Below are 23887 nucleotides of genomic sequence, written 5' to 3'. Positions count from 1 at the left end.
TCTTCACAGAAAGGGTTTAGAAACTCCTGCAAACACACATCAGTTTAACTCCGTAAGTTGAATGCACACATGAATTCCGTTCTCTTAGGTCGCTCCGTTTTGGTTTATAAGCAGATATTTCTCAATATCGCGTTTGTCCAATTCACCCGGTTATAACCAAACACAGCTCATGGAAGAACCGTGCTTCTCACTCTCTGATTCTGAAGGCGGATTCAACTCCCTTAGCTGAGCGAACACCCAGCAGAGCAGTTCGCAAGATACCTTCTTTTTGTGTTTTAGACGAAGATCTACAGCTATTTCTTGAATGACTTGATTTGGCTGGGAAAATGCATTTTCCACTTCTTCACAGAAAGGGTTTAGAAACTCCTGCAAACACACATCAGTTTAACTTTGTAAGTTGAATGCACACATTGAAGACCGTTCTGTTAGGTAGCTCCGTTTTGGTTTTAGAAGCAGATATTTCTCAATACCGCGTTTGTTCCATTGCACCCGGGTATAAGGAAACCCAGCTCCTGGAAGAACCGTAGTTCTCACTCTGATTCTGAAGGCGGATTCAACTCTCTTAGCTGAGCGAACACCCAGCAGATCAGTTTGCAACATATGTTGTTTTTGTGTTTTAGACCAAGATTTCCAGCTATTTCTTGAATGATTGATTTGGCTGGGAAATTGCGTTTCCCACTTCTTCACAGAAAGGGTTTAGAAACTCCTGCAAACACACATCAGTTTAACTCCGTAAGTTGAATGCACACATTGAAGACCGTTCTGTTAGGTAGCTCCGTTTTGGTTTTAGAAGCAGATATTTCTCAATACCGCGTTTGTTCCAATTCACCCGGGTATAACGAAACCCAGCTCCTGGAAGAACCGTGCTTCTCACTCTCTGATTCTGAAGGCGGATTCAACTCCCTTAGCTGAGCGAACACCCAGCAGAGCAGTTTGCAAGATATGTTCTTTCTGTGTTTTAGACGGAGATGTCCAGCTATTTCTTGAATGACTTGATTTGGCTGGGAAAATGCGTTTTCCACTTCTTCACAGAAAGGGTTTAGAAACTCCTGCAAACACACATCAGTGTAACTCCGTAAGTTGAATGTACACATTAAATACCGTTCTGTTAGGTAGCTCCGTTTTGGTTTTAGAAGCAGATATTTCTCAATATCGCGTTTGTTCCATTCACCCGGGTATAACAAAACACAGCTCCTGGAAGAACCGTGCTTCTCACTCTCTGATTCTGAAGGCGGATTCAACTCCCTTAACTGAGCGAACACGCTGCAGAGCAGTTTGCAATATACGTTCTCTTTGTGTTTAAATGGAGATTTCCAGTTATTTCTTGAATGCCTGGATTTTGCTGGGAAAATGCGTTTTCCACTTCTTCACAGTAAGCGTTTAGAAACTTTTGCAAACACACATCAGTTTAACTCCGTAAGTTGAATGCACACATTGAAGACCGTTCTGTTAGGTAGCTCCGTTTTGGTTTTAGAAGCAGATATTTCTCAATACCGCGTTTGTTCCAATTCACCCGGGTATAACCAAACCCAGTTCCTGGAAGAACCGTGCTTCTCACTCTCTGCTTCTGAAGGCGGATTCAACTCTCTTAGCTGAGCGAACACCCAGCGGAGCAGTTTGCAAGATACGTTGTTTTTGTGTTTTAGACGATTTCCAGCTATTGCTTGTATGACTTGGTTTGTCTGGGAAACTGCGTTTTCCACTGCGTCACAGAAAGGGTTTAGAAACTCCTGCAAACACACATCGGTTTAACTCCGTAACTTGAATGCACACATGGAAAACCGTACTGTTAGGTAGCTCCATTTTGGTTTTAGAAGCAGATATTTCTCAATACCGCGTTTGTTCCAATTCACCCGGGTATAACGAAACCCAGTTCCTGGAAGAACCGTGCTTCTCACTCTCTGATTCTGAAGGCGGACTCAACTCCCTTAGCTGAGCGAACTCCCAGCAGAGCAGTTTGCAAGATACGTTCTTTTTGTGTTTTAGACGGAAATTTCCAGCTATTTCTTGAATGACATGATTTGGCTGGGAAAATGCGTTTTCCACTTCTTCACAGAAAGGGTTTAGAAACTCCTGCAAACACACGTCAGTTTATCTCCATAAGTTGAATGCACCCATTGAAGACCGTTCTATTAGGTAGCTCCGTTTTAGTTTTAGAAGCAGATATTTCTCAATACCGCGATTGTTCCAATTCACCCGGGTATAACAAAACCCAGCACCTGGAAGAACCGTGCTTCTCACTCTCTGATTCTGAATGCGAATTCAACTTTCTTAGCTGAGCGAACACCCTGCAGAGTAGTTTGCAAGATACGTTCTCTTTGTGTTTTAGACGGAGATTTCCAGCTATTTCTTGAATGACTTGATTTGCTGGGAAAATGCGTTTTCCACTTCTTTACAGAAAGGGTTTAGAAACTCCTGCAAACACATATCAGTTTATCTCCGTACGTTGAACGGACAAATTGAAGACCGTTCTGTTAGGTAGCTCCGTTTTGGTTTTATAAGCAGATATTTCTCAATATCGCGTTTGTCCCATTCACCCGGGTATAACCAAACAGCTTTTGGAAGAACCGTGCTCCTCACTCTCTGATTCTGAAGGCGGATTCAACTCCCTTAGCTGAGCGAACACCCAGCAGAGCAGTTTGCAAGATACGTTCTTTTTGTGTTTTAGACGGAGATTTCCAGCTATTTCTTGAATGCCTGGTTTTGGCTGGGAAAATGCGTTTTCCACATCTTCAAAGAAAGGGTTTAGAAACTGCTGCAAACACATCAGTTTAACTCCGTAAGTTGAATGCACACATTGAAGACCGTTCTGTTAGGTAGCTCCGTTTTGGTTTTAGAAGCAGATATTTCTCAATACCGCGTTTGTTCCAATTAACCCGGGTATAAAGAAACCCAGCTCCTGGAAGAACCGTGCTTCTCACTCTCTGATTCTGAAGGCGGATTCAACTCCCTAACCTGAGCGAACACCCAGCAGAGCAGTTTGCAAGATACGTTCTTATTGTGTTTTAGACGGAGATTTCCAGCTATTTCTTGAATGACTTGATTTGGCTGGGAAAATGCGATTTCCACTTCTTCACAGAAAGGGTTTAGAAACTCCTGCAAACACACATCAGTTTACCTCCGTAAGTTGAATGGACACATTGAAGACCGTTCTGTCAGGTAGCTCCGTTTTGGTTTTATAAGCAGATATTTCTCAATACTGCGTTTGTTCCAATTCACCCGGGTATAACGAAACCAAGCTCCTGGAAGAACCGTGCTTCTCACTCTGATTCTGAAGGCGGATTCAACTCCCTTAGCTCAACGAACACCCAGAAGAGCAGTTTGCAAGATACGTTCTTTTTGTGTTTGAGACGGAGATTTCCAGCTATTTCTTGAATGACTTGATTTGGCTGGGAAAATGCGTTTTCCACTTCTTCACAGAAAGGGTTTAGAAACTCCTGCAAACACACATCAGTTTAACTCCGTAAGTTGAATGCACACTTTGAAGACCGTTCTGTTAGGTATCTCCGTTTTGGTTTTAGAAGCAGATATTTCTCAATACTGCGTTTGTTCCAATTCACCCGGGTATAACGAAACCCAGCTCCTGTAAGAACCGTGCTTCTCACTCTCTGATTCTGAAGGCGGATTCAACTCCCTTAGCTGAGGGAACACCCTGCAGAGCAGTTGGCAAGATACGTTCTTTTTGTTTTTAAACAAAGATTTCCTGCTATTTCTTGAATGCCTGGATTTGGCTGGGAAAATGCGTTTTCCACTTCTTCACAGAAAGGGTTTAGAAACTTCTGCAAACACACATCACTTTAACTTTGTAAGTTGAAAGGACACATTGAAGACCATTCTGTTAGGTAGCCCCGTTTTGGTTTTAGAAGCAGATATTTCTCAATACCGCGTTTGTTCCAATTCACCCGGGTATGACGAAACCCAGCTCCTGGAAGAACCGTGCTTCTCACTCTGATTCTGAAGGCGGATTCAACTCCCTTAGCTGAACGAACACCCAGAAGAGCAGTTTGCATGATACGTTCTTCTTGTGTTTTAGACGGAGATTTCCAGCTATTTCTTGAATGACTTGATTTGGCTGGGAAAATGCGTTTTCCACTTCTTCACAGAAAGGGTTTAGAAACTCCTGCAAACACACATCAGTTTGACTCCGTAAGGTGAACGCACACATTGAAGACCGTTCTGTTAGGTATCTCCGTTTTGGTTTTAGAAGCAGATATTTCTCAATACCGCGTTTGTTCCAATTCACCCGGGTATAACTAAACACAGCTCATGGAAGAACCGTGCTTCTCACTCTCTGATTCTGAAGGCGGATTCAACTCCCTTAGCTGAGAGAACACCCAGCAGAGAAGTTTGCAAGATACGTTCTTTTTCTGTTTAAACGGAGATTTCCTGCTATTTCCTGAATTCCTGGATTTGGCTCGGAAAATGCGTTTTCCACTTCTTCACAGAAAGTGTTTAGTAATTCCTGCAAACACACATCAGTTTAACTCCGTAAGTTGAATGCACACATTGAAGACCGTTCTGTTAGGTAGCTCCGTTTAGGTTTTAGAAGCAGATATTTCTCAATACCGCGTTTGTTCCAATTCACCCGGGTATAACGAAACCCAGTTCCTGGAAGAACCGTGCTTCTCACTCTCTGCTCCTGAAGGCGGATTCAACTCCCTTAGCTGAGCGAACACCCAGCAGAGCAGTTTGCAAGATACATTCTTTTTGTGTTTTAGACGATTTCCAGCTATTTCTTGTATGACTTGGTTTGTCTGGGAAAATGCGTTTTCCACTGCGTCACAGAAAGGGTTTAGAAACTCCTGCAAACACACATCAGTTTAACTCCGTAAGTTGAATGTACACATTGAAGACCGTTCTGTTAGGTAGCTCCGTTTTTGTTTTAGAAGCAGATATTTCTCAATACCGCGTTTGTTCCAATTCACCCGGGTATAACGAAACCCAGTTTCTGGAAGAACCGTGCTTCTCACTCTCTGATTCCGAAGGCGGACTCAACTCCCTTAGCTGAGCGAACTCCCAGCAGAGCAGTTTGCAAGATACGTTCTTTTTGTGTTTTAGACGGAAATTTCCAGCTATTTCTTGAATGACTTGATTTGGCGGGGAAAATGCGTTTTCCACTTCTTCACAGAAAGGGTTTAGAAACTCCTGCAAACACACATCAGTTTAACTCCGTAAGTTGAATGCACACATGAATTCCGTTCTCTTAGGTCGCTCCGTTTTGGTTTATAAGCAGATATTTCTCAATATCGCGTTTGTCCAATTCACCCGGTTATAACCAAACACAGCTCATGGAAGAACCGTGCTTCTCACTCTCTGATTCTGAAGGCGGATTCAACTCCCTTAGCTGAGCGAACACCCAGCAGAGCAGTTCGCAAGATACCTTCTTTTTGTGTTTTAGACGAAGATCTACAGCTATTTCTTGAATGACTTGATTTGGCTGGGAAAATGCATTTTCCACTTCTTCACAGAAAGGGTTTAGAAACTCCTGCAAACACACATCAGTTTAACTCCGTAAGTTGAATGCACACATTGAAGACCGTTCTGTTAGGTAGCTCCGTTTTGGTTTTAGAAGCAGATATTTCTCAATACCGCGTTTGTTCCATTGCACCCGGGTATAAGGAAACCCAGCTCCTGGAAGAACCGTAGTTCTCACTCTGATTCTGAAGGCGGATTCAACTCTCTTAGCTGAGCGAACACCCAGCAGATCAGTTTGCAACATATGTTGTTTTTGTGTTTTAGACCAAGATTTCCAGCTATTTCTTGAATGATTGATTTGGCTGGGAAATTGCGTTTCCCACTTCTTCACAGAAAGGGTTTAGAAACTCCTGCAAACACACATCAGTTTAACTCCGTAAGTTGAATGCACACATTGAAGACCGTTCTGTTAGGTAGCTCCGTTTTGGTTTTAGAAGCAGATATTTCTCAATACCGCGTTTGTTCCAATTCACCCGGGTATAACGAAACCCAGCTCCTGGAAGAACCGTGCTTCTCACTCTCTGATTCTGAAGGCGGATTCAACTCCCTTAGCTGAGCGAACACCCAGCAGAGCAGTTTGCAAGATATGTTCTTTCTGTGTTTTAGACGGAGATGTCCAGCTATTTCTTGAATGACTTGATTTGGCTGGGAAAATGCGTTTTCCACTTCTTCACAGAAAGGGTTTAGAAACTCCTGCAAACACACATCAGTGTAACTCCGTAAGTTGAATGTACACATTAAATACCGTTCTGTTAGGTAGCTCCGTTTTGGTTTTAGAAGCAGATATTTCTCAATATCGCGTTTGTTCCATTCACCCGGGTATAACAAAACACAGCTCCTGGAAGAACCGTGCTTCTCACTCTCTGATTCTGAAGGCGGATTCAACTCCCTTAACTGAGCGAACACGCTGCAGAGCAGTTTGCAATATACGTTCTCTTTGTGTTTAAATGGAGATTTCCAGTTATTTCTTGAATGCCTGGATTTTGCTGGGAAAATGCGTTTTCCACTTCTTCACAGTAAGCGTTTAGAAACTTTTGCAAACACACATCAGTTTAACTCCGTAAGTTGAATGCACACATTGAAGACCGTTCTGTTAGGTAGCTCCGTTTTGGTTTTAGAAGCAGATATTTCTCAATACCGCGTTTGTTCCAATTCACCCGGGTATAACCAAACCCAGTTCCTGGAAGAACCGTGCTTCTCACTCTCTGCTTCTGAAGGCGGATTCAACTCTCTTAGCTGAGCGAACACCCAGCGGAGCAGTTTGCAAGATACGTTGTTTTTGTGTTTTAGACGATTTCCAGCTATTGCTTGTATGACTTGGTTTGTCTGGGAAACTGCGTTTTCCACTGCGTCACAGAAAGGGTTTAGAAACTCCTGCAAACACACATCGGTTTAACTCCGTAACTTGAATGCACACATGGAAAACCGTACTGTTAGGTAGCTCCATTTTGGTTTTAGAAGCAGATATTTCTCAATACCGCGTTTGTTCCAATTCACCCGGGTATAACGAAACCCAGTTCCTGGAAGAACCGTGCTTCTCACTCTCTGATTCTGAAGGCGGACTCAACTCCCTTAGCTGAGCGAACTCCCAGCAGAGCAGTTTGCAAGATACGTTCTTTTTGTGTTTTAGACGGAGATTTCCAGCTATTTCTTGAATGACATGATTTGGCTGGGAAAATGCGTTTTCCACTTCTTCACAGAAAGGGTTTAGAAACTCCTGCAAACACACGTCAGTTTATCTCCATAAGTTGAATGCACCCATTGAAGACCGTTCTATTAGGTAGCTCCGTTTTAGTTTTAGAAGCAGATATTTCTCAATACCGCGATTGTTCCAATTCACCCGGGTATAACAAAACCCAGCACCTGGAAGAACCGTGCTTCTCACTCTCTGATTCTGAATGCGAATTCAACTTTCTTAGCTGAGCGAACACCCTGCAGAGTAGTTTGCAAGATACGTTCTCTTTGTGTTTTAGACGGAGATTTCCAGCTATTTCTTGAATGACTTGATTTGCTGGGAAAATGCGTTTTCCACTTCTTTACAGAAAGGGTTTAGAAACTCCTGCAAACACATATCAGTTTATCTCCGTACGTTGAACGGACAAATTGAAGACCGTTCTGTTAGGTAGCTCCGTTTTGGTTTTATAAGCAGATATTTCTCAATATCGCGTTTGTCCCATTCACCCGGGTATAACCAAACAGCTTTTGGAAGAACCGTGCTCCTCACTCTCTGATTCTGAAGGCGGATTCAACTCCCTTAGCTGAGCGAACACCCAGCAGAGCAGTTTGCAAGATACGTTCTTTTTGTGTTTTAGACGGAGATTTCCAGCTATTTCTTGAATGCCTGGTTTTGGCTGGGAAAATGCGTTTTCCACATCTTCAAAGAAAGGGTTTAGAAACTGCTGCAAACACATCAGTTTAACTCCGTAAGTTGAATGCACACATTGAAGACCGTTCTGTTAGGTAGCTCCGTTTTGGTTTTAGAAGCAGATATTTCTCAATACCGCGTTTGTTCCAATTAACCCGGGTATAAAGAAACCCAGCTCCTGGAAGAACCGTGCTTCTCACTCTCTGATTCTGAAGGCGGATTCAACTCCCTAACCTGAGCGAACACCCAGCAGAGCAGTTTGCAAGATACGTTCTTATTGTGTTTTAGACGGAGATTTCCAGCTATTTCTTGAATGACTTGATTTGGCTGGGAAAATGCGATTTCCACTTCTTCACAGAAAGGGTTTAGAAACTCCTGCAAACACACATCAGTTTACCTCCGTAAGTTGAATGGACACATTGAAGACCGTTCTGTCAGGTAGCTCCGTTTTGGTTTTATAAGCAGATATTTCTCAATACTGCGTTTGTTCCAATTCACCCGGGTATAACGAAACCAAGCTCCTGGAAGAACCGTGCTTCTCACTCTGATTCTGAAGGCGGATTCAACTCCCTTAGCTCAACGAACACCCAGAAGAGCAGTTTGCAAGATACGTTCTTTTTGTGTTTGAGACGGAGATTTCCAGCTATTTCTTGAATGACTTGATTTGGCTGGGAAAATGCGTTTTCCACTTCTTCACAGAAAGGGTTTAGAAACTCCTGCAAACACACATCAGTTTAACTCCGTAAGTTGAATGCACACTTTGAAGACCGTTCTGTTAGGTATCTCCGTTTTGGTTTTAGAAGCAGATATTTCTCAATACTGCGTTTGTTCCAATTCACCCGGGTATAACGAAACCCAGCTCCTGTAAGAACCGTGCTTCTCACTCTCTGATTCTGAAGGCGGATTCAACTCCCTTAGCTGAGGGAACACCCTGCAGAGCAGTTGGCAAGATACGTTCTTTTTGTTTTTAAACAAAGATTTCCTGCTATTTCTTGAATGCCTGGATTTGGCTGGGAAAATGCGTTTTCCACTTCTTCACAGAAAGGGTTTAGAAACTTCTGCAAACACACATCACTTTAACTTTGTAAGTTGAAAGGACACATTGAAGACCATTCTGTTAGGTAGCCCCGTTTTGGTTTTAGAAGCAGATATTTCTCAATACCGCGTTTGTTCCAATTCACCCGGGTATGACGAAACCCAGCTCCTGGAAGAACCGTGCTTCTCACTCTGATTCTGAAGGCGGATTCAACTCCCTTAGCTGAACGAACACCCAGAAGAGCAGTTTGCATGATACGTTCTTCTTGTGTTTTAGACGGAGATTTCCAGCTATTTCTTGAATGACTTGATTTGGCTGGGAAAATGCGTTTTCCACTTCTTCACAGAAAGGGTTTAGAAACTCCTGCAAACACACATCAGTTTGACTCCGTAAGTTGAATGCACACATTGAAGACCGTTCTGTTAGGTATCTCCGTTTTGGTTTTAGAAGCAGATATTTCTCAATACCGCGTTTGTTCCAATTCACCCGGGTATAACTAAACAAAGCTCTTGGAAGAACCGTGCTTCTCACTCTCTGATTCTGAAGGCGGATTCAACTCCCTTAGCTGAGGGAACACCCAGCAGAGCAGTTTGCAAGATACGTTCTTTTTGTGTTTAAATGGAGATTTCCAGCTATTTCTTGAATGCCTGGATTTGGCTGGGAAAATGCGTTTTCCACTTCTTCACAGAAAGGGTTTAGAAACTCCTGCAAACACACATCAGTTTAACTCGGTAAGTTAAATGCACACATTGAAGACCGTTCTGTTAGGTAGCTCCGATTTGGTTTTAGAAGTAGATATTTCTCAATACCGCGTTTGTCCCAAATTCACCCGGGTATAACGAAACCCAGCTCCTGGGAGAACCGTGCTTCTCACTCTCTGATTCTGAAGGCGGATTAAACGTCCTTAGCTGAGCGAACATCCAGCAAAGCAGTTTGCAAGATACGTTCTTTTTGTGTTTTAGACGGAGATTTCCAGCTATTTCTTGAATGCCTGGATTTGGCTGGAAAAATGCGTTTTCCACTTATTCACAGAAAGGGTTTAGAAACTGCTGCAAACACACATCAGTTTAACTTCGTAAGTTGAATGCACACATTGAAGACCGTTCTGTTAGGTAGCTCCGTTTTGGTATTAGAAGCAGATATTTCTCAATACCGCATTTGTTCCAATTCACCCGGGTATAACGAAACCCAGCTCCTAGAAGAACCGTGCTTCTCACTCTCTGATTCTGAAGGCGGATTCAACTCCCTAAGCTGAGCGAACACCCAGCAGAGCAGTTTTCAAGATACGTTCTTTTTGTGTTTTAGACGGAGATTTCCAGCTATTTTTTGAATGACTTGATTTGGTTGGGAAAATGCGTTTTCCACTTCTTCACAAAAAGGGTTTAGAAACTCCTGCAAACACACATCAGTTTAACTCCGTAAGGTGAATGCACACATTTAAGACCGTTCTGTTAGGTAGCTCCGTTTTGGTTTTAGAAGCAGATATTTCTCAATACCGCGTTCGTTCCAATTCTCCCGGGTATAACGAAACCCAACTCCTGGAAGAACCGTGCTTCTCACCCTCTGATTCTGAAGGCGGATTCAACTTTCTTAGCTGAGCGAACACCCAGCAGAGCAGTTTGCAAGATACGTTCTTTTTGTGTTTTAGACAGAGACTTCCAGCTATTTCTTGAATGACTTGATTTGGTTGGGAAAATGCGTTTTCCACTTCTTCACAGAAAGGGTATAGAAACTCCTGAAAACATACATCAGTTTAACTCCGTAAGGTGAATGCACACATTTCAGACCGTTCTGTTAGGTAGCTCGGTTTTGGTTTTAGAAGCAGATATTTCTCAATACCGCGTTTGTTCCAATTCACCCGGGTATAACGAAACCGAGCTCCTGGAAGAACCGTGCTTCTCACTCTCTGATTCTGAAGGCGGATTCAACTCCCTTAGCTGTGCGAACGCCCAGCAGAACAGTTTGCAAGATACGTTCTTTTTGTGTTTTAGACGGAGATTTCCAGGTATTACTAGAATGACTTGATTCGGCTGGGAAATGCGTTTTCCACTTCTTCACAGAAAGGGTTTAGAAACTCCTGCAAACACACATCAGTTTAACTCCGTAAGTTGAATGCACCCATTGAAGACCGTTCTGTTAAGTATCTCCGTTTTGGTTGTAGTAGCAGATATTTCTCAATACCGCGTTTGTTCCAATTCACCCGGGTACAACCAAACACAGCTCATGGAAGAATCGTGCTTCTCACTCTCTGATTCTGAAGGCGGATTCAACTCCCTTAGCTGAGCGAACACCCAGCAGAGCAGTTTGCAAGATACGTTCTTTTCGTATTTTAGACGGAGATTTCCAGCTATTTATTGAATGCCTGGATTTGGCTGGGAAAATGCGTTTTCCTCTTCTTCACAGAAAGGGTTTAGAAACTCCTGCAAACACACATCAGTTTAACTCCGTAAGTTGAAGGCACACATTGAAGACCGTTCTGTTAGGTCGCTCCGTTTTGGTTTTAGAAGCAGATATATCTCAATACCGCCTTTGTTCCAATTCACCCGGGTATAACGAAACCCAGCTCCTGGAAGAACCGTGCTTCTCACTCTCTGATTCTGAAGGCGGATTCAACTCCCTTAGCTGAGCGAACACCCAGCAGAGCAGTTTGCAAGATACGGTTTTTTTGTGTTTTAGCCAGAGATTTCCCGCTATTTCTTGAATGACTTGATTTGGCAGGGAAAATGCGTTTTCCACATCTTCACAGAAAGGGTTTAGAAACTCCTGCAAACACACATCAGTTCAACTCCGTAAGGTGAATGCACACATTGAAGACCGTTCTGTTAGGTACCTCCGTTTTGGTTTTAGAAGAAGATATTTCTCAATACCTCGTTTGTTCCAATTCAAACGGGTATAACGAAACCCAGCTCCTGGAAGAACCGTGCTTCTCACTCTCTGATTCTGAAGGCGGATTCAACTCCCTTAGCTGAGCGAACACCCAGCAGAGCAGTTTGCAAGATACGTTCTTTTTGTGTTTTAGACGGAGATTTCCAGCTATTTCTTGAATAACTTGATTTGGCTCGGTAAATGGGTTTTCCACTTCTTCACAGAAAGGGTTTAGAAACTCCTGCAAACACACATCAGTTTAACTCCGTAAGTTGAATGCACACATTGAAGACCGTTCTGCTAGGTATCTCCGTTTTGGTTTTTGAAGCAGATATTTCTCAATACCGCATTTGTTCCAATTCACCCGGGTATAACCAAACACAGCTCATGGAAGAACCGTGCTTCTAACTCTCTGATTCTGAAGGAAGATTCAACTCCCTTAGCTGAGCGAACACCCAGCAGAGCAGTTTGCAATATACGTTCTTTTTGTGTTTGAGACGGAGATTTCCAGCTATTTCTTGAATGACTTGATTTGGCTGGGAAAATGCGATTTCCACTTCTTCACAGAAAGGGTTTAGAAACTCCTGCAAACACACATCAGTTTAACTCCGTAAATTGAATGCACACATTGAAGACCTTTCTGTTAGGTAGCTCCGTTTTGGTTTTAGAAGCAGATATTTCTCAATACCGCATTTGTTCCAATTAACCCGGGTATAACGAAACCCAGCTCCTGGAAGAACCGTGCTTCTCACTCTCTGATTCTGAAGGCGGATTCAACTTCCTTAGCTGAGCGAACACCCAGCAGAGCAGTTTGCAAGATACGTTCTTTTTGTGTTTTAGGCGGAGATTTCCAGCTATTTCTTGAATGACTTGATTTGGCTGGGAAAATGCGTTTTCCACTTCTTCACAGAAAGGGTTTAGAAACTCCTGCAAACACACATCAGTTTAACTCCGTAAGTTGAATGCACACATTGAAGACCGTTCTGTTAGGTAGCTCCGTTTTGGTTTTAGAAGCAGATATTTCTCAATACCGCGTTTGTTCCAATTCACCCGGGTATGACGAAACCCAGCTCCTGGAAGAACCGTGCTTCTCACTCTGATTCTGAAGGCGGATTCAACTCTCTTAGCTGAGCGAACACCCAGAAGAGCAGTTTGCAAGATACGTTCTTTTTGTGTTTTAGACGGAGATTTCCAGCTATTTCTTGAATGACTTGATTTGGCTGCGAAAATGCGTTTTCCACTTCTTCACAGAAATGGTTTAGAAACTCCTGCAAACACACATCAGTTTAACTCCGTAAGTTGAATGCACCCATTGAAGACCGTTCTGTTATGTAGCTCCGTTTTGGTTTTAGAAGCAGATATTTCTCAATACCGCGTTTGTTCCAATTCACCCGGGTATAACGAAACCCAGCTCCTGGAAGAACCGTGCTTCTCACTCTCTGATTCTGAAGGCGGATTCAACTCCCTTAGCTGAGCGAACACCCAGCAGAGCAGTTTGCAAGATACGTTCTTTTTGTGTTTTAGACGGAGATTTCCAGCTATTTCTTGAATGACTTGATTTGGTTGGGAAAATGCGTTTTCCAGTTCTTCACAGAAAGGGTTTAGAAACTCCTGCAAACACACATCAGTTTAACTCCGTGAGGTGAATGAACACATTGAAGACCGTTCTGTTAGGTAGCTCCGTTTTGGTTTTAGAAGCAGATATTTCTCAATACCGTGTTTGTTCCTATTCACCCGGGTGTAACGAAACCCAGCTCCTGGAAGAACCGTGCTTCTCACTCTCTGATTCTGAAGACGGATTCAACTCTCTTTGCTGAGAGAAGACCCAGCAGAGCAGTTTGCAAGATACGTTCTTTTTGTGTTTTAGACGGAGATTTTCAGCTATTTCCTGAATGACTTGATTTGGCTGGGAAAATGCGTTTTCCACTTCTTCACAGAAAGGGTTTAGAAACTCCTGCAAACACACATCAGTTTAACTCCGTAAGTTGAATGCACACATTGAAGACCATTCTGTTAGGTAGCTCCGTTTTGGTTTTAGAAGCAGATATTTCTCAATACCGTGATTGTTCCAATTCACCCGGGTATAACGAAACCCAGCTCCTGGAAGAACCGTGCTTCTCACCCTCTGATTCTGAAGGCGGATTCAACTCCCTTAGCTGAGCGAACACCCAGCAAAGCAGTTTGCAAGATACGTTCTTTTTGTGTTTTAGACGGAGATTTCCAGCTATTTCTTGAATGCCAGGATTTGGCTGGAAAAATGCGTTTTCCACTTCTTCACAGAAAGGGTTTAGAAACTGCTGCAAACACACATCAGTTTAACTCCGTAAGTTGAATGCACACATTGAAGACCGTTCTGTTAGGTAGCTCCGTTTTGGTTTTAGAAGCAGATATTTCTCAATACCGCTTTTGTTCCAATTCACCCGGGTATAACGAGACCCAGCTCCTGGAAGAACCGTGCTTCTCACTCTCTGATTCTGAAGGCGGATTCAACTCCCTTAGCTGAGGGAACACCCAGCAGAGCAGTTTGCAAGATACGTTCTTATTGTGTTTTAGACGGAGATTTCCAGCTATTTCTTGAATGACTTGATTTGGTTGGGAAAATGCGTTTTCCACTTCTTCACAGAAAGGGTTTAGAAACTCCTGCAAACACACATCAGTTTAACTCCGTGAGGTGAATGAACGCATTGAAGACCGTTCTGTTAGGTAGCTCCGTTTTGGTTTTAGAAGCAGATATTTCTCAATACCGTGCTTGTTCTTATTCACCCGGGTGTAACGAAACCCAGCTCCTGGAAGAACCGTGCTTCTCACTCTCTGATTCTGAAGACGGATTCAACTCTCTTTGCTGAGCGAACACCCAGCAGAGCAGTTGGCAAGATACGTTCCTTTTGTGTTTTAGACGGAGATTTTCAGCTATTTCCTGAATGACTTGATTTCGCTGGGAAAATGCGTTTTCCACTTCTTCACAGGAAGGGTTTAGAAACTCCTGCAAACACACATCAGTTTAACTCCGTAAGTTGAATGCACACATTGAAGACCGTTCTGTTAGGTATCTCCGTTTCGGTTTTAGAAGCAGATATTTCTCAATACCGCGTTTGTTCCAATCCACCCGGGTATAACGAAACCGAGCTCCTGTAAGAACCGTGCTTCTCACTCTCTGATTCTGAAGGCAGATTCAACTCCCTTAGCTGAGCGAACACCCAGCAGAGCAGTTTGCAAGATACGTTCTTTTTGTGTTTGAGACGGAGATTTCCATCTATTTCTTGAATGACTTGATTTGTCTGGAAAAATGCGATTTCCACATCTTCACAGAAAGGGTTTAGAAACTCTTGCAAACACAAATCAGTTTAACTCCATAAGTTGAATGCACACATTTAAGACCGTTCTGTTAGGTAGCTCCGTTTTGGTTTTAGAAGCAGATATTTCTCAATACCGCGTTTGTTCCAATTCACCCGGGTATAACGAAACCCAGCTCCTGGAAGAACCGTGCTTCTCAGTCTCTGATTCTGAAGGCGAATTCAACTCCCTTAGCTTAGCGAACACCCAGCAGAGCAGTTTGCAAGATACGTTCTTTTCGTGTTTTAGACGGAGATTTCCAGCTATTTCTTGAATGACTTGATTTGGCTGGGAAATGCGTTTTCCACTTCTTCACAGAAAGGGTTTAGAAACTCCTGCAAACACATATCAGTTTACCTTTGTAAGTTGAATGCACACATTGAAGACCGTTCTGCTAGGTATCTCCGTTTTGGTTTTTGAAGCAGATATTTCTCAATACCGCGTTTGTTCCAATTCACCCGTGTATAACCAAACACAGCTCATGGAAGAACCGTGCTTCTCACTCTCTGATTCTGAAGGCAGATTCAACTTTCTTAGCTGAGCGAACACCCAGAAGAGCAGTTTGCAAGATACGTTCTTTTTGTGTTTGAGACGGAGATTTCCAGCTATTTCTTGAATGACTTGATTTGTCTGGGAAAATGCGATTTCCACTTCTTCACAGAAAGGGTTTAGAAACTCCTGCCAACACACATCAGTTTAACTCCGTAAGTTGAATGCACACATGGAAGATCGTTCTGTTAGGTAGCTCCGTTTTGGTTCTAGAAGCATATATTTCTCAATACCGCGTTTGTTCCAATTCACCCGGGTATAACCAAACACAGCTCCTGGAAGAACCGTGCTTCTCACTCTCTGATTCTGAAGGCGGATTCAACTCCCTTAGCTGAGGGAACACCCTGCAGAGCAGTATGCAAGATACGTTCTTTTTGTATTTAAACGGAGATTTCCTGCTATTTCTTGAATGCCTGGATTTGGCTGGGAAAATGCGTTTTCCACTTCTTCACAGAAAGGGTTTAGAAACTGCCGCAAACACATCAGTTTAAATCCGTAAGTTGAATGCACACATTGAAGACCGTTCTGTTAGGTAGCTCCGTTTTGGTTTTAGAAGCAGATATTTCTCAATACCGCGTTTGTTCCAATTCACCCGGGTATAAAGAAACTTAGCTCCTGGAAGAACCGTGCTTCTCACTCTCTGATTCTGAAGGCGGATTCAACTCCCTAAGCTGAGCGAACACCCAGCAGAGCAGTTTGCAAGATACGTTCTTTTTGTGTTTGAGACGGAGATTTCCAGCTATTTCTTTAATGACTTGATTTGGCTGGCAAAATGCGATTTCCACTTCTTCACAGAAAGGGTTTAGAAACTCCTGCAAACACACATCAGTTTAACTCCGTAAGTTGAATGCACACATTGAAGACCGTTCTGTCCGGTAGCTCCGTTTTGGTTTTAGAAGCAGATATTTCTCAATACTGCGTTTGTTCCAATTCACCCGGGTATAACGAAACCAAGCTCCTGGAAGAACCGTGCTTCTCACTCTGATTCTGAAGGCGGATTCAACTCCCTTAGCTGAGCGAACACCCAGAAGAGCAGTTTGCAAGATACGTTTTTTTGTGTTTTAGACGGAGATTTCCAGCTATTTCTTGAATGACTTGATTTGGCTGGGAAATGCGTTTTCCACTTTTTCACAGAAAGGGTTTAGAAACTCCTGCAAACACACATTAGTTTAACTCCGTAAGTTTAATGGACACATTGAAGACCGTTCTGTTAGGTAGCCCCGTTTTGGTCTTAGAAGCAGATATTTCTCAATACCGCGTTTTTTCCAATTCACCCCGGTATGACGAAACCCAGTACCTGAAAGAACCGTGCTTCTCACTCTGATGCTGAAGGCGGATTCAACTCCCTTAGCTGAACGAACACCCAGAAGAGCAGTTTGCAAGATACTTTCTTATTGTGTTTGAGACGGAGATTTCCAGCTATTTCTTGAATGACTTGATTTGGCTGGGAAAATGCATTTTCCACTTCTTCACAGAAAGGGTTTAGAAACTCCTGCAAACACACATCAGTTTAACTCCGTAAGTTGAATGCACACATTGAAGACCGTTCTGTTAGGTATCTCCGTTTTGGTTTTAGAAGCAGATATTTCTCAATACCGCGTTTGTTTCAATTCACCCGGGTATAACGAAACCCAGCTCCTGGAAGAACCGTGCTTCTCACTCTCTGATTATGAAGGCGGATTCAACTCCCTTAGCTGAGGGAACACCCTGCAGAGCAGTTTGCAAGATACGTTCTTTTTGTGTTTAAACGGAGATTTCCTGCTATTTCTTGAATGCCTGGTTTTGGCTGGAAAAATGCGTTTTCCACATCTTCAAAGAAAGGGTTAAAAACTGCTGCAAACACATCAGTTTAACTCCGTAAGTTGAATGCACACATTGAAGACCGTTCTGTTAGGTAGCTCCGTTTTGGTTTTAGAAGCAGATATTTCTCAATACCGCGTTTGTTCCAATTCACCCGGGTATAAAGAAACCCAGCTCCTGGAAGAACCGTGCTTCTCACTCTCTGATTCTGAAGGCGGATTCAACTCCCTAACCTGAGCGAACACCCAGCAGAGCAGTTTGCAAGATACGTTCTTATTGTGTTTTAGACGGAGATTTCCAGCTATTTCTTGAATGACTTGATTTGGCTGGGAAAATGCGATTTCCACTTCTTCACAGAAAGGGTTTAGAAACTCCTGCAAACACACATCAGTTTACCTCCGTAAGTTGAATGGACACATTGAAGACCGTTCTGTCAGGTAGCTCCGTTTTGGTTTTAGAAGCAGATATTTCTCAATACCGCGTTTGTTCCAATTCACCCGGGTATAAAGAAACCCAGCTCCTGGAAGAACCGTGCTTCTCACTCTCTGATTCTGAAGGCGGATTCAACTCCCTAACCTGAGCGAACACCCAGCAGAGCAGTTTGCAAGATACGTTCTTATTGTGTTTTAGACGGAGATTTCCAGCTATTTCTTGAATGACTTGATTTGGCTGGGAAATGCGTTTTCCAGTTCTTCACGGAAAGGGTTTAGAAACTCCTGCAAACACACATTAGTTCAACTCCGTAAGTTGAATGGACACATTGAAGACCGTTCTGTTAGGTAGCCCCGTTTTGGTTTTAGAAGCAGATATTTCTCAATACCGCATTTGTTCCAATTCAACCCGGTATGACGAAACCCAGTTCCTGGAAGAACCGTTCTTCTCACACTGATTCTGAAGGCGGATTCAACTCCCTTAGCTGAACGAACACCCAGAAGGGCAGTTTGCAAGATACGTTCTTTTTGTGTTTTAGACGGAGATTACCAGCTATTTCTTGAATGACTTGATTTGGCTGGGAAAATGCGTTTTCCACTTCTTCACAGAAAGGGTTTAAAAACTCCTGCGAACACACATCAGTTTACCTCTGTAAGTTGAATGCACACATTGAAGACCGTTCTGTTAGGTAGCTCCGTTTTGGTTTTAGAAGCACATATTTCTCAATACCGCGTCTGTTCCAATTCACCCGGGTATAACGAAACCCAGCGCCTGGAAGAACCGTGCTTCTCACTGTCTGATTATTAAGGCGGATTCAACTCCCTTAGCTGAGCGAACACCCAGCAGAGCAGTTTGCAAGATACGTTCTTTTTGTGTTTTAGACGGAGATTTCCAGCTATTTCTTGAATGACTTGATTTGGCTGGGAAATGCGTTTTCCACTTCTTCACAGAAAGGGTTTAGAAACTCCTGCAAACACACATCTGTTTAACTTTGTAAGTTGAATGAACACATTGAAGACCGTTCTGTTAGGTAGCTCCGTTTTGGTTTTAGAAGCAGATATTTCTTATTACCGCGTTTGTTTCTATTCACCCGGGTATAACGAAACCCAGCTCCTGGAAGAACCGTGCTTCTCACTCTCTGATTCTGAAGGCGGATTCAACTCCCTTAGCTGAGCGAACACCCAGCAGAGCAGTTTGCAAGATACGTTCTTTTTGTGTTTGAGACGGAGATTTCCAGCTATTTCTTGAATGACTTGATTTGGCTGGGAAATGCGTTTTCCACTTCTTCAAAGAAAGGGTTTAGAAACTCCTGCAGACACACATCAGTTTAACTCCGTAAGTTGAATGCACACATTGAAGACCGTTCTGTTAGGTATCTCCGTTTTGGTTTTAAAAGCAGATATTTCTCAATACCGCGTTTGTTCCAATTAACCCGGGTATAACCAAACACAGCTTATGGGAGAACCGTGCTTTTCACTCTCTGATTCTGAAGGCAGATTTAACTCCCTTAGCTGAGCGAACAGCCAGCAGAGCAGTTTGCAAGATACGTTCTTTTTGTGTTTTAGACGGAGAATTCCAGCTATTTCTTGAATGACTTCATTTGGCTGGGAAAATGCGATTTCCACTTCCTCACAGAAAGGGTTTAGAAACTCCGGCAAACACACATCAGTTTAACTCCGTAAGTTGAATGCACACATTGAAGACCGTTCTGTTAGGTAGCTCCGTTTTGGTTTTAGAAGCAGATATTTCTCAATACGGCGATTGTTACAATTCACCCGGGTATAACGAAACCCAGCTCCTGGAAGAACCGTGCTTCTTCCTCTCTGACTCTGAAGGCGGATTCAACTCCCTTAGCTGAACGAACACCCAGCAGAGCAGTTTGCAAGATACGTTCTTTTTGTGTTTTAGACGGAGATTTCCAGATATTTCTTGAATGCCTGGATTTGGCTGGGAAAATGCGTTTTCCACTTCTTCACAGTAAGAATTTAGAAACTCCTGCAAACACACATCAGTTTAACTGCCTAAGTTTAAGGGACACATTGAAGACCGTTCTGTTAGGTAGCTCCGTTTTGGTGAAGCAGATATTTCTCAATACCGCGTTTGTTCCATTTCACCCGGGTATAACGAAAACCAGCTCCTGGAAGAACCGTGCTTCTCACTCTCTGATTCTGAAGGCGGATTCAACTCCTTTAGCTGAGCGAAAACCCAGCAGAGCAGTTTGCGAGATACGTTCTTTTTGTGTTTTAGACAAAGATTTCCAGCTATTTCTTGAATGACTTAATTTGGCTGGGAAAATGCGTTTTCCACTTCTTCACAGAAAAAGTTTAGAAACTCCTGGAAACAAACATCACTTTAACTCCGTACGTTGAATGAACACATTGAAGACTGTTCTATTAGGTAGCTCCGTTTTGGTTTTATAAGCAGATATTTCTCAATATCGCCTTTGTCCCATTCACCCGGGTATAACCAAACAGCTCATGGAAGAACCGTGCTTCTCACTCTCTGATTCTGTAGGCGGATTCAACTTTCGTAGCTGAGCGAACACCCAGCAGAGCAGTTTGCAAGATACGTTCTCTTTGTGTTTAAACGGATATTTACAGCTATTTTTGAATCCTGGATTTGGCTGAGAAAATGCTTTTTCCACTTGTTCACAGAAAGCGTTTAGAAACTCCTGCAAACACACATCAGTTTAACTCCACAAGTTGAAGGCACACATTGAAGACCGTTCTGTTAGGTAGCTCCGTTTTGGTTTTAGAAGCAGATATTTCTCAATACCGCGTTTGTTCCAATTCACCCAGGTATAACGAAACCCAGCTCCTGGAAGAACCGTGCTTCTCACTCTCTGATTCTGAAGGCGGATTCAACTCCCTTAGCTGAGCGAACACCCAGCAGAGCAGTTTGCAAGATACGTTCTATTTGTGTTTTAGACGGAGATTTCCAGCTATTTCTTGAATGACTTGATTTGGCTGGGGAAATGCGTTTTTCACTTCTTCACAGAAAGTGTATAGAAACTCCTGCAAACACACATCAGTTTAACTCCGTACGTTGAATGCACACATTGAAGACCGTTCTGTTAGGTAGCTCCGTTTTGGTTTATAAGCAGATATTTCTCAATATCGCGTTTGTCCCTTTCACCCGGGTATAACAAAACACAGCTCATGGAAGAACCGTGCTTCTCACTCTCTGATTCTGAAGGCGGATTCAACTCCCTTAGCTGAGCGAACACCCAGCAGAGCAGTTTGCAAGATACGTTCTTTTTCTGTTTTAGACGAAGATCTACAGCAATTTCTTGAATGACTTGATTTGGCTGGGAAAATGCGTTTTCCACTTCGTCACAGAAAGGGTTTAGAAACTCCTGCAAACACACATCAGTTTAACTCCGTAAGTTGAATGCACACATTGAAGACCGTTCTGTTAGGTAGCTCCGTTTTGGTTTTAGAAGCAGATATATCTAAAAAACCGCGTTTGTTCCAATAAACCCAGGTATAACAAAACCCAGCTCCTGGAAGAGCCGTGCTTCTCACTCTCTGATTCTGCAGGCGTATTCAACTCCCTTAGCTGAGCGAACACCCAGCAGAGCAGTTTGCAAGATACGTTCTATTTGTGTTTTAGACGGAGATTTCCAGCTATTTCTTGAATGACTTGATTTGGCTGGGAAAATGCGTTTTCCACTTCTTCACAGAAAGGGTTTAGAAACTCCTGCAAACACACATCAGTTTAACTCCGTAAGTTGAATGCACACATTGAAGACCGTTCTGTTAGGTAGCTCCGATTTGGTTTTAGAAGCAGATATTTCTCAATACCGCGTTTGTTCCAATTCACCCGGGTATAAAGAAACCCAGCTCCTGGAAGAACCGTGCTTCTCATTCTCTGATTCTGAAGGCGGATTCAACTCCCTTAGCTGAGAGAACACCCAGCAGAGCAGTTTGCAAGATACGTTCTTTTTGTGTTTTAGACGGAGATTTCCAGCTATTTCCTAAATGACTTGATTTGGCTGAAAAATTGTGTTTTCCACTTCTTCACAGACAGGGTTTAGAAACTCCTGCAAACACACATCAGTTTAACTCCGTAAGTTGAATGCACACATTGAAGACCGTTCTGTAAGGTAGCTCCGTTTTGGTTTTAGAAGCAGATATTACTCAATACCGCGTTTGTTCCAATTCACCCGGGTATAACGAAACCCAGCTCCTGGAAGAACCGTGCTTCTCACTCTCAGATTGTGAAGGCGAATTCAACTCCCTTAGCTGAGCGAACACCCAGCAGAGCAGTTTGCAAGATAGGTTCTTTTGTGTTTTAGACGGAAATTTCCAGCTATTTCTTGAATGACATGATTTCCCTGTGAAAATGCGTTTTCCACTTCTTCACAGAAAGGGTTTAGAAACTCCTGCAAACACACATCAGTTTAACTCCGTAAGTTGAATGCACACATTGAAGACCGTTCTGTTAGGTAGCTCCGTTTTGGTGAAGCAGATATTTCTCAATACCGCCTTTGTTGCAATTCACCCGGGTATAAAGGAACCCAGCTCCTGGAAGAACCGTGCTGCTCACTCTCTGATTCTGAAGGCGGATTCAACTCCCTTAGTTGAGCGAATCCCCAGCAGAGCAGTTTTCAAGATTCGTTCTTTTTGTGTTTTAGACGGAGATTTCAAGCTATTTATTGAATAACTTGATTTGGCTGGGAAAATGCGTTTTCCACTTCTTCACAGAAAGGGTTTAGAAACTCCTGCAAACACACATCAGTTTAACTCCGTAAGATGAATGCACACATTGAAGACCGTTCTGTTAGGTAGCTCCGTTTTGGTTTTAGAAGCAGATATTTCTCAATACAGCGTTTGTTCCAATTTACCCGGGTATGAATAAACCCAGCTCCTGGAAGAATTGTGCTTTTCACTCTCTGATTCTGAAGGTGGATTCAACTCCCTTAGCTGAGCGAACACCCAGCAGAGCAGTTTGCAAGATACGTTCTTTTTGTGTTTTAGACGGAGATTTCCAGCTATTTCTTGAATGACTTGATTTGGCTGGGAAAATGCGTTTTCCACTTTTTTACAGAAAGGGATTAGAAACTCGTGCAAACACACATCAGTTTAACTCTGTACGTTCAATGGATACATTGAAGACCGTTCTGTTAGGTAGCTCCGTTTTGGTTTTAGAAGCAGATATTTCTCAATACCGCGTTTGTTAAAATTCACCCGGGTGTAACGAAACCCAGCTCCTGGAAGAACCGTGCTTCTCACTCTCTGATTCTTAAGGCGGATTCAACTCCCTTAGCTGAGCGAACACCCAGCAGAGCTGTTTGCAAGATACGTTCTTTTTGTGTTTTAGACGGAGATTTCCAGCTATTTCTTGAATGACTTGATTTGGCTGGGAAAATGCGTTTTCAACTTCTTCACAGAAAGGGTTTAGAAACTCCTGTAAACACACATCAGTTTAACTCCGTAAGTTGAATGCACACATTGAAGACGGTTCTGTTACGTAGCCCCGTTTTGGTTTTAGAAGCAGATATTTCTCAATACCGCGTTTGTTCTAATTCACCCGGGTATGACGAAACCAAGCTCCTGGAAGAACCGTGCTTCTCAGTCTGATTCTGAAGGCGGATTCAACTCCCTTTGCCCAACGAACACCCAGAAGAACAGTTTGCAAGATACGTTCTTTTTGTGTTTTAGACGGAGATTTCCAGCTATTTCTTGAATGCCTGGATTTGGCTGGGAATATGGGTTTCCACTTCTTCACAGATAGGGTTTAGAAACTCCTGCAAACACACATCAGTTTAACTCCGTAAGTTGAATGGACACATTGAAGACCGTTCTGTTAGGAAGCTCCGTTTTGGTTTTAGAAGCACATATTTCTCAATACCGCGTTTGTTCCAATTCACCAGGGTAAAACGAAACCCAGCTCCTGGAAGAACCGTGCTTCTCACTCTGATTCTGAAGGCGGATTCAACTCCCTTAGCTGAGCGAACACCAAGAAGAGCAGTTTGCAAGATACGTTATTTTTGTGTTTAGACGGGGATTTCCAGCTATTTCTTGAATGAC

The sequence above is a fragment of the Callithrix jacchus genome, chromosome 17 (assembly GCF_049354715.1).
Source record: "Callithrix jacchus isolate 240 chromosome 17, calJac240_pri, whole genome shotgun sequence".
In the NCBI taxonomy this organism is placed as follows: domain Eukaryota; kingdom Metazoa; phylum Chordata; class Mammalia; order Primates; family Cebidae; genus Callithrix; species Callithrix jacchus.
The sequence above is the reverse complement of the archived record's forward strand: the minus strand, read 5'-3'. Positions refer to the sequence as shown.